Source organism: Notamacropus eugenii, chromosome 5 (assembly GCF_028372415.1).
Source record: "Notamacropus eugenii isolate mMacEug1 chromosome 5, mMacEug1.pri_v2, whole genome shotgun sequence".
NCBI classification, from domain to species: Eukaryota; Metazoa; Chordata; class Mammalia; order Diprotodontia; family Macropodidae; genus Notamacropus; species Notamacropus eugenii.
The window spans coordinates 179,096,920-179,105,855 of record NC_092876.1 but is presented as its reverse complement, the minus strand read 5'-3'; the positions used below and the strand labels follow the sequence as shown (position 1 = coordinate 179,105,855).

General features: G+C 40.5%; 1 protein-coding gene across 1 annotated transcript in view; it reads right to left on the bottom strand.

The window, feature by feature from the left end:
* Nucleotides 1-236: 236 nt before the first annotated feature.
* The window catches only part of LOC140507768 (uncharacterized), a 47,598-nt gene continuing 38,898 nt past the window's right edge, over nucleotides 237-8,936 (bottom strand). Inside the window, exons 4-5 of the mRNA XM_072615697.1 lie at nucleotides 2,991-3,311; nucleotides 237-399 (exon numbers count right to left, since the gene is read on the bottom strand). The gene's annotated coding sequence lies outside the window, so the exon portion shown is untranslated. The remainder of the gene's footprint in view (nucleotides 400-2,990; nucleotides 3,312-8,936) is intronic.

The window sequence follows — 8,936 nt, the reverse complement described above, 5'->3', positions numbered from 1 at the left end:
CTTTACAACCTGACTAATGTGATAAATTTTTTAAATATGAGTGTATATGTTGAGCCTATATCAGATTGCATGCCATCTTGAAAAGAGGGAAAGGGAAGGAAGAAGAGAAAATGGAAAACTCAAAAGCTTATGAAAGTGAATGTTGAAAACTAAAAAAAAAAATTAAAAAAAGAAAAAGAAAGAAGGGGTGGGGGAAGGTAAAACTAATCAATATATAGAAACAACCTAACCACATATGATGTTAATCAGTCAATAAGCTTTTATTAAATGCCTACCATGTGCTAGGCACTGTGGTAATTCCTAGTCACTGCCAAAAATTTGAAGAATGAAGAGGTTCTGGAAGTCTCAGATGTCATTTCTTTATTCCCATCTCAGGAAAATCTGTTTTAAAGAAACAATCTTTGAGAGAAAAAGTGAAACATTAAAAAACTCGCAATACAATATATTTAACATGATTGTACACGTATAGCCTATATCAAATTGCATGCCACAGTAGGGAGGGGGAAAAATTTAGAACTCGAAATCTTACAAAAATGAATGTTGAAAACTAAAAACTAAGTTAAAAATTTAAAAAACAACAATAAAAATAAATTTTAATAATAATAATAATAAAGAATCCTTCTCCAAGGCTCTGCTCAGCTGGTTACATCCCAGTAAAGCCTTCCCTGGTCCTTACTTCTCTCCTACCCCATCCTTCCATTTTAACCCATTTCTTCTTTCATTGAGAGCATGAACTATGTGGTTTTTATCTTTGTATTCTCACATTTGTCCATAGTAGACTCTTCATAAGCATTAGTTGAATTTTAACCAAGTCATCATAACAAGACACTTATCTTTTGTATGAGAAAGACTGTTGGACTGGGGAATAGGGAGATCTGGGTACCAGTCCTCACTATGCCGTTATTTAACTGCATCAGTCTGGACTAGACAGTTTATCTGCGTAGATCTCTATATTCTAGCTTTAAATTATCTAGGGAGTACCCTAGGTAATGAGGAAGGTCCCTTTAAGTTCTGTTGCTCTTTGGTTCTAATTAAGAAGCTATAACAATTCAAATAACCTGTGCTGTTGGACCCTAGAGAGCTGGAGAACTTGTCCTCTCCTTGTCCTATGAATCCATAAACTCCAGCTTGTTCCAATTCCATCTTCACCTCAGTAGGAGGGTACATATCTGGATCAACCACCTCATCAGACCTCTCATGGTTCACCCTCCAACCTGCCCCACCTCCACAAACTTCTTGGCCCTCTGGGGTTGATGACCTTCTTGAATTCATTCTCTAATGATGAGCAAACTCCAATCATCCCAGTGATTCTGAACCCCTAGTTACCATGGTACAAATTCTCCTCCCCAATCCCTAGTACCTGTTCTCTTGATCCTGTCCCCCTCAATATGATCTCTTCCCTTCAATATCTCACTCAACATCTACCCATCCTTTCCACTATGCTGTATTGAGTGTCTGCCTCACAGATAACAAATTTGCTTTCATCTTAAACTTTTTCCTTTCTCATTCCTTTCGTCTTGTGACATTCACTGAAACCTGATTCCCTCCTAATAACATGGGAACCCTGGCTACTCCAGTGTCAGTTGCACTTTCACTAATACTCCCTCCCCAGTGAATACTAGTTGTGATGGGAAAATCAGAATCCTCCTTATTCACCATTGCCAGTTCCAGACTCTCATCCTACCATCCTCACTTTGAGGATCATTCAATCCATATTTATCCAATTCTTTCAGCATTCTGGTAACTATTATTGGTCAAACTCCAGGACTTTCTCCTTCCTTCTTCAGTGAGTTCAGAGCTCAGCACTTGGTCTTTATCTCCTTCCCAATTCCTACCATTGAACAAGGAGATACTCCCTCAAATACTCTATCCTCCCAGTTCTTCAGTTTACTCATTTCTCATGACCTCTTCCTCTATCCTACCTCAGCTACACACAGGCATGGTCAAACCCTTGATTTTGCCATCACCTACAAATACTCCACTTCTATTTTCATGAACTCTGAAATTCTTATATCTGATTACAATCCTTTGTCATTCCACCTCTCCTTGTTGTTCATCCTCACTGTGACCTGCAATCCTTCCACCCCTCAATTCTTTCCTAGGCTATCACTCCTATACTGACTATACTTTTCTTCTTTCCCCATCTTTACCCATGGTGAACCAATTTACCTTTATATTATCCTCTTTTATCAAGTTCCTTTCTGCCTCTTCCTCTAGCCAATCCTGTCCTAAAAAGACCCAGTCTGACTACTCTTTCTCAGTCCCCTTTGCTGAATCTTCATCTAGGTCATACTTGCTAACCATGGTGTCCCCAAGGCCTCTTTCCTGGACCCTCTTCTCTTTTCCCTCTATGCTGTTATGCTTGGTAATTTCAGCATTTCCCATGGTTTATGATTATGGTTATGATTAACTCTATTCAGATGATTCCCAGACCTATTTATCTAGCTCTAACTTTCTCTAGATCTCCAGCTCACATCTCTAAGTTACCTTCTCACATTGAGACTTTCCTCATTATCTAGGACCTTCTTACCCTGAAATATCCCTCTTCATGTTGGCCTCTTCTCTCAATTAAAATTCCAGCTTCTGCAAGAAACCTTTCCGTGATAATGCCTTCTCTCTGAGATCACCTCCAATTTATCTTATACATAGTTATTTGCATGTTGTCTCCCCATTTTTCATGTTTCTTTGTGACCCCAGCATTTATCTTAGTGCCTAGTACATTGAAGCACTTAATAAATGCTTGTTGACTTGACCCACACAAACTCTTGCACTCTTTATAGCCCAACTCCAGAAACCTGGAATCACTCACTTAAAGCTTAAGTTTACTCATGTCTAGTGTCTCCCTAAAGGGGAGAAATAGAAAAGTACTCAATGTAAAATGGTTTATAGGACACCTATTTATTTCTTCCACATAAAAGAAATGCTTAACACACAAGAGACTCAGAAGCATGCATTAGGAAAGACTTTTAAAAGTAGCAGTAATTACTTACCACCACTGTCATAGTCTCCCAGGAGTTGATGCTTAAATATCAAAACAAAGTACTTCGCTGGATTGCTGAATTGGCATTTAACCTTCACCTTTGCTCTGTATTTTCTAAACCTCTCTTTCAAGGTCCATCCATCCGGTCTGCTGGCAAGCCAAACCAAGAAATGGGTCCATCCTCCCAGTAGACACCTTCTCCAAGACACATTGAAAGAGCAGTTAGGGATTCCTTTTACAGCATAGCCAGCAATAACTGAGGTTCCAAGAGCTCCCAACCTGTCCAATTCACAAGAGTGTCTCCAAGTCTGGACACATCCATCTCAAGGATCTTTGTTCAGATATGTAAGTTCAGGAAAGAAATAGAAAGCAGAAGAACCAGTTAGAACTTTGGAGATACAGTCACAAATTCATCTAGACCAGAACACTGTGTTTGCAGTGGTGTCCTCTTGATGCAACCTCCCCTTGCTGCCCTCATGGGACCAAGGGACTGACAGGGATATTACTTTGTCATCCCAAGGCACTTGGCTCAATATATACTTTGCGATCTCTCTGCTTTTCCTCTCATAAAACCCTCCATCTTCTGATCTGAGTCTTTTCACTGGGAGTCCCTCAAATCCGGAACTCTCTCCCTTGTCACTTCTGCCTCCTAGCTTCCCTCACTTCCTATAAGTCTCAGCTAAAATCTCCCTTTCTTGAAGAAACCTTTTCCAGTCCTCCTTAATCTTAGTGTCTTTCCTCTGAGACTATCTCCAATTTATCCCATATATAGCTTCTTTATATTTTGTTGTTTGCACATTGTCTCTCCTATTGGACTAAGCTCCTTGAAAGTGAGGACTGTTTGGGGTTTTTTGCCTCCTTTTGTATATCTCCAGTGCTTAGCACTGTACCTGGCACATAGTAGGTACTTAATAAATGCTAAACTGACTGACATGCTGCATAAGATACACTCCAGAAAATAAGGGTCATTTTTGTGCACATGTAGCTAGCAATTTAGAAAGTAATAGTCTCTGCATGCTTGAGATCCTAATTGAAAGCCTACAGTGTTGTAAGGAATAATATAACCTAGTAGAAAGAAGACTCCACCTGGTGTCAGATTTAGACTTAAAATCTGTGCTCCAACATTTACTAGTTGTGTCACTTAAACTCAGTTTCCTCATTTGTCATATGGCGATAATAATACTTTTATTACTGGCTTCACAGGGTTGTTAGGAAGAAAGCATTTTCTAAATATTAAAGGGCGATATTAGTGTGCAGAGTTGTTACTAGGAAATGTAATAATTAAAATGAAAGAAAATCAAATAAATATTTGGTGTCCGTGTAACACTATAAACTAGTTTAACTTTTTTTTTTTTTTTAACTAAATTGACTGAATCTACAGACAGATGGTTTTGGCATCCAGTAGACACAGCCACACAGTTGAAAAATAAACATTGAACAGACACATAAGTGGATTAAATTAAATATTTATACTTCCCTACAACAGATCTTTTGTACAGGGCAGGCCAATAAGCCAGAAGCTTTAACAATGAAAGGGAGTGGGGGCTGGTTCTTGCTGACAATGCTTCCTGCAGTTCAGCACCCATTCTGGTGAAGTGGAAAGTCTCAAAGCCTGGGAGCCGACCAGAGCCCGGCCCAGCCCAGTAGCTATTTCCTGTTGTAGGAATGGAAGTTCTAGCTCAGCTTTCAAAAATTCACCACATTTTGTAGCAGGTCCTCCTGGCAAAGCTTTTGAGAAACAGGTGATAAGATTTTAGTCCAGCTTGAGGTCTGCAATCAAACAATGGGTTAAGTAATTCCTTGGAGGAGAGAAGACTGAAAAAAAGAAGGGGGTATGATGAGACTAGGAGAAAAGAAAAAGAAAACAAGTCCATTTTGGGAAGACTGTCACTAAGTGTTGTGTTAGATGCCTGGTTCATACCTTTCACCTTTTGAATTCAGTTATAGGAGAGGGAATGAAATCCCAGAAGAGAAATTAAGGAAGGAAAGGATGTAGAACAGGAAAAGACCTTAGACCTATTCTAAACACTTCATTTTGCAGCTGACATTGAGGTGCAGGGAACTGAAATGACTTGCTTAAAATCGCAGAGATAGTAAGTGGTAGATCCAGCAATTATCCTTGGTCCCCATTCCCTGATTCCAAATCTAGGGATCTTTCCATTACACTATCCTGAACTTTCCCTAAATTACAACTTCCTTTTCTTGCTCCAACAGGAAAAGGACTTTTAACCAGACACAGCCCTGAGGGAGTTTCCACTGCTTTTTTCTTATCTAAGGTTGGGAACCAGAGATTTGTCGTTTTCACTCAGGGATAGCATTTGCAATTACCCTGGGATTCCAGGTGAAACATAAATATAACCAACAGAAGATAGGAGACTGGTTGGAGCCAAATTCCAGGGCGAGGTGGTTATCTGTTTGCCCCCTGGTCCTAGACACCCAGTCCTGGAAATGCTGTGCACCACTGCATGGTTCATTCTCCCTCCAAGGCTTGAATTTAATCGCACCTAAGCCTAAGGAATGACACAGCAAAGGAGCTAGCTGGACAAAACAGAGGAGGGTCCGTTGCCATTACCATCTATGATCCTGCCATGTACTTCAGATAGTAGTGGCTAGGCTGGCAAATGCTACAGAACAGAGTGGAATTTTATTCCGTCCCTCCCTTCCATTCTGAGTCAGCAAGTAGTCATTGACTGAAAGCACATCAGTTAGCAAGTCCTGGCAACTGCCCCTTGCATTGTTCCCATTGGTTTGTTTTGGACGATTGCTCAATGTGCAAGCAATAGGGTGTGCAAACCATTTGTCTGAGACTTAGGGCAGCTGAAAAGGCCAGCCTGGGACTACTGCTTCCTAGAAGCTAAACCTTTAATAAGATCATAATCAACCAGTCAAACGTTTATCAGGCTTCCAATTAACTGGTCTAGGTGCTACTAAGAAGGAAACAATCCCTACCTACAAGGAGTTTATATTCTAATGGGAGAGAGAACAAGAATGTGACAAATGTAATATGAAGAGAAAAGCACAATGTTGATTTCAATCGCTACTGGCCACTACTCCCAGTGGCATGATGGTGGGCATTTAGCATTTATTCACACACACACACACACACACACACACTCACACACACACACACACACACACACACACACATTTGGCCAGTCCTGTGTAGCTTATTGTTTTGGAAAGTTGCTTGGAAAGGGAGGGGGCTTAAGGGACTCACCTATAATCACATACCCATATTAGGGCTGGGAGGGTGGGGAACAGGATTTGAAACCATGTCTTTCTGACTCCAAAGCCAGTCCTCTATCTGCTAGGCATATTGTTTCATATAAATATTTGCTCTCATAAGCAAGACAATGCTAGGAACTGGGAAGGATTTGAAATATCCTGCTCTCCATTAGCTTACAATATCACTCAGTAGCTCATAAGAAACATAATATCTCTGTTGCTTGATACCTATGGTGACCTTGGACACTTGATCTCTCTGGGGCTTGGTCTCCTTGTCAGTAAAATGAAAAGGTTAGACTGACTGACCCCAAGGGTTCCTTCTGGCTCTCAATATATTATTCTAAGATGATAGTTTCCATATGCTTTTCCTTCTTAAAAAACAGAGAAAGGAAGGAATAAAGAGGAAAGGATATAAAGAAGGAAGAAGAGAGAAACTAAAGGAAAGAAAGAAATAAAAGGAATAAAGGAAAAAGAAAGTGTCCGCCTGGATTAATGAGAAGGCAGCCAGTATAGAAAATACTGATGATCTTTAGTTGGGGTGAAGAGGTGCACCGAGGGTTCCACACAGCAGCAAGGGCTGGGGAGCCCGAAGAGTGACTTGGATGGGGTTCTGATACAGTGGCTAGGCAGAGGGGTTGGGTTATTCTATGGTTTGTTAAAGTAAATGCATAACTACTGCAAATCCATAGAGAAAGCATGGGGATCTCTGGGGTGAGGTGGAGATGGGATGTGGGGAGGAGAGTGGAGGGCATTTACAAAGTAGTTAGTGATCTGATCTGCTCAACCTCAGGCAATTCATGGGTCTGGGAATGGGGACAAGGTCAGTTTCAGTCAGCGCATCAGACAAAGGAAAGAGAAAAAAAAGAAAGAAAAATTTCCAACTGACATAAAAAGTTATTCCTACTTCACAAACAGCGCTGAAGGTCAACATTTAACAGTCTAATCAATGACATTCTGGGAAATGTGGTTGAGTTAAATCTACCAAGAGAAACTTACATTTGGCATTTTCAGGATGGGCACATAAATTTGTTGCTTTAATGGTGTACTAAGAAGTTTTAGAATCATATTGTATGTCAGGTGTGTGGCACTTCCAACACACAAGCTAGCATTATAATGGAACTATTTATCAAAGTCATCTATTACAACACACCTGAGAGGCCTACACTGGATAGGGTGCCCAAGACTTAGGAAGGCTTGGTTTCAAGTCTATGCTATGTGACTAAGATCAAGTCACTTAACCTCTCAATGTCCCTAGACAAGTCTCTGTAGAAGTTACAGGGGAGCTGCTAACCTGCATCAGTGATGGGAGTTCATACACCAATGAAATCATAGCTCTGAACCAGGAACACATACACACACACACAACCAAAATGCTGTGCTTATACACACAAAGCTGCTAAAAAACTAGGCCATTATGTATTCATTACTTAAAAAACATTTCTCCTGTGGTGATTTATGAAATAGCTGCTTTTCCACTAAAAGCTAGGGATTAAAGAATCATGTGCAAGTGGCAGGGAAAAAGCAAGGAGATTGGCTTGGCTAAAGAGAGTATAGGCAGGGGAAAAAAGGGTTGCGATGGTGGCAGTGGACAGGCCACAGCTCAGTAAATGCCAGGCTGAGGAATTGTTTGCTTTTATAGCTAACCAAGCCACTGCATTAATAACTAACATTTTATCCCTGTGGGGAACCCTTGATGTGGAAACTCTCTCCAAAGATGCAGATTTTCAATTGTGTTCTTCTTAGCCCTGTGTATAGTGAGGAGGAACTGGGTTAAAATCTGACCTAAGATACTAGCTGTATGACACTGGGAGAGTCATTTAACCTTTTTGCCACAGTTTTCTCATTTGTAAAATGGGAATAATAATAGCACCTACCTCCCAGGATTGTTATGAGGATCTAATGAGATCATAATTGCAAAGTGGTTACACAGTGCCTGGTACCTAGTATTAACACTATATACATGTAAGCCACTATTATTAACTTAGAGTAATGGTATTAGAGACTTGACTGGAGCCCTGAAAGTTAAGTGACTTGCCCAAGGTCATACAGTGTCAGAGTCAGGACTCCACTTAGGTCTTTCTGCTGCTAAGTCTAATTCTCTTGCTTATGCCTTCTGGCTTGCTCCAGCACTATATAAACTGGCATTTACGTAGCACTTCTAGATTTTGCAAAGCACTCACATGTGTAGAAATTTGCACTTTTCTAACTCTCCCAGAGCTACATCTCCACCCAGATTTGGGTTGGGGGCATCTTTTTGTACCCTTCTTGGTTTGAGCTTTCATTCTGAGATGTCCTCTTCACTGTGAGCCTCCAGCGACTACTGCCTCAGTTCCATTTAACCAAATACATTGATTAACTTTTACAGATGGATATTTACTTTGAAGATATAACAAGCATAGAAGTATAAACATCCTGCCCAGTCTCTCGGGGGCATGCTTTCCTCATATCACCTTGGTCTCTGAGGAGAATGACTTAACCAGTTTCTACATAACATCGTTCCCACCAAGTTCGTGTCCAAATGCAGAAATGTTGCTGGATAAAATCCAGTTTAAGCTCTAGATGGATTTAATCCAAATAGTCCAAAAGACTATTCCTTACTTCTAGCCTCATTTCTATACTGGCTATAAAATCTAGCATGGAATCTGTTCCTAAACCTTATTCTCTCGACCCCTAGAAGCTCCAGTCTCCATCTAAATTGAAAGAACAAATAGTAAGGTGGAGAACCAAAACA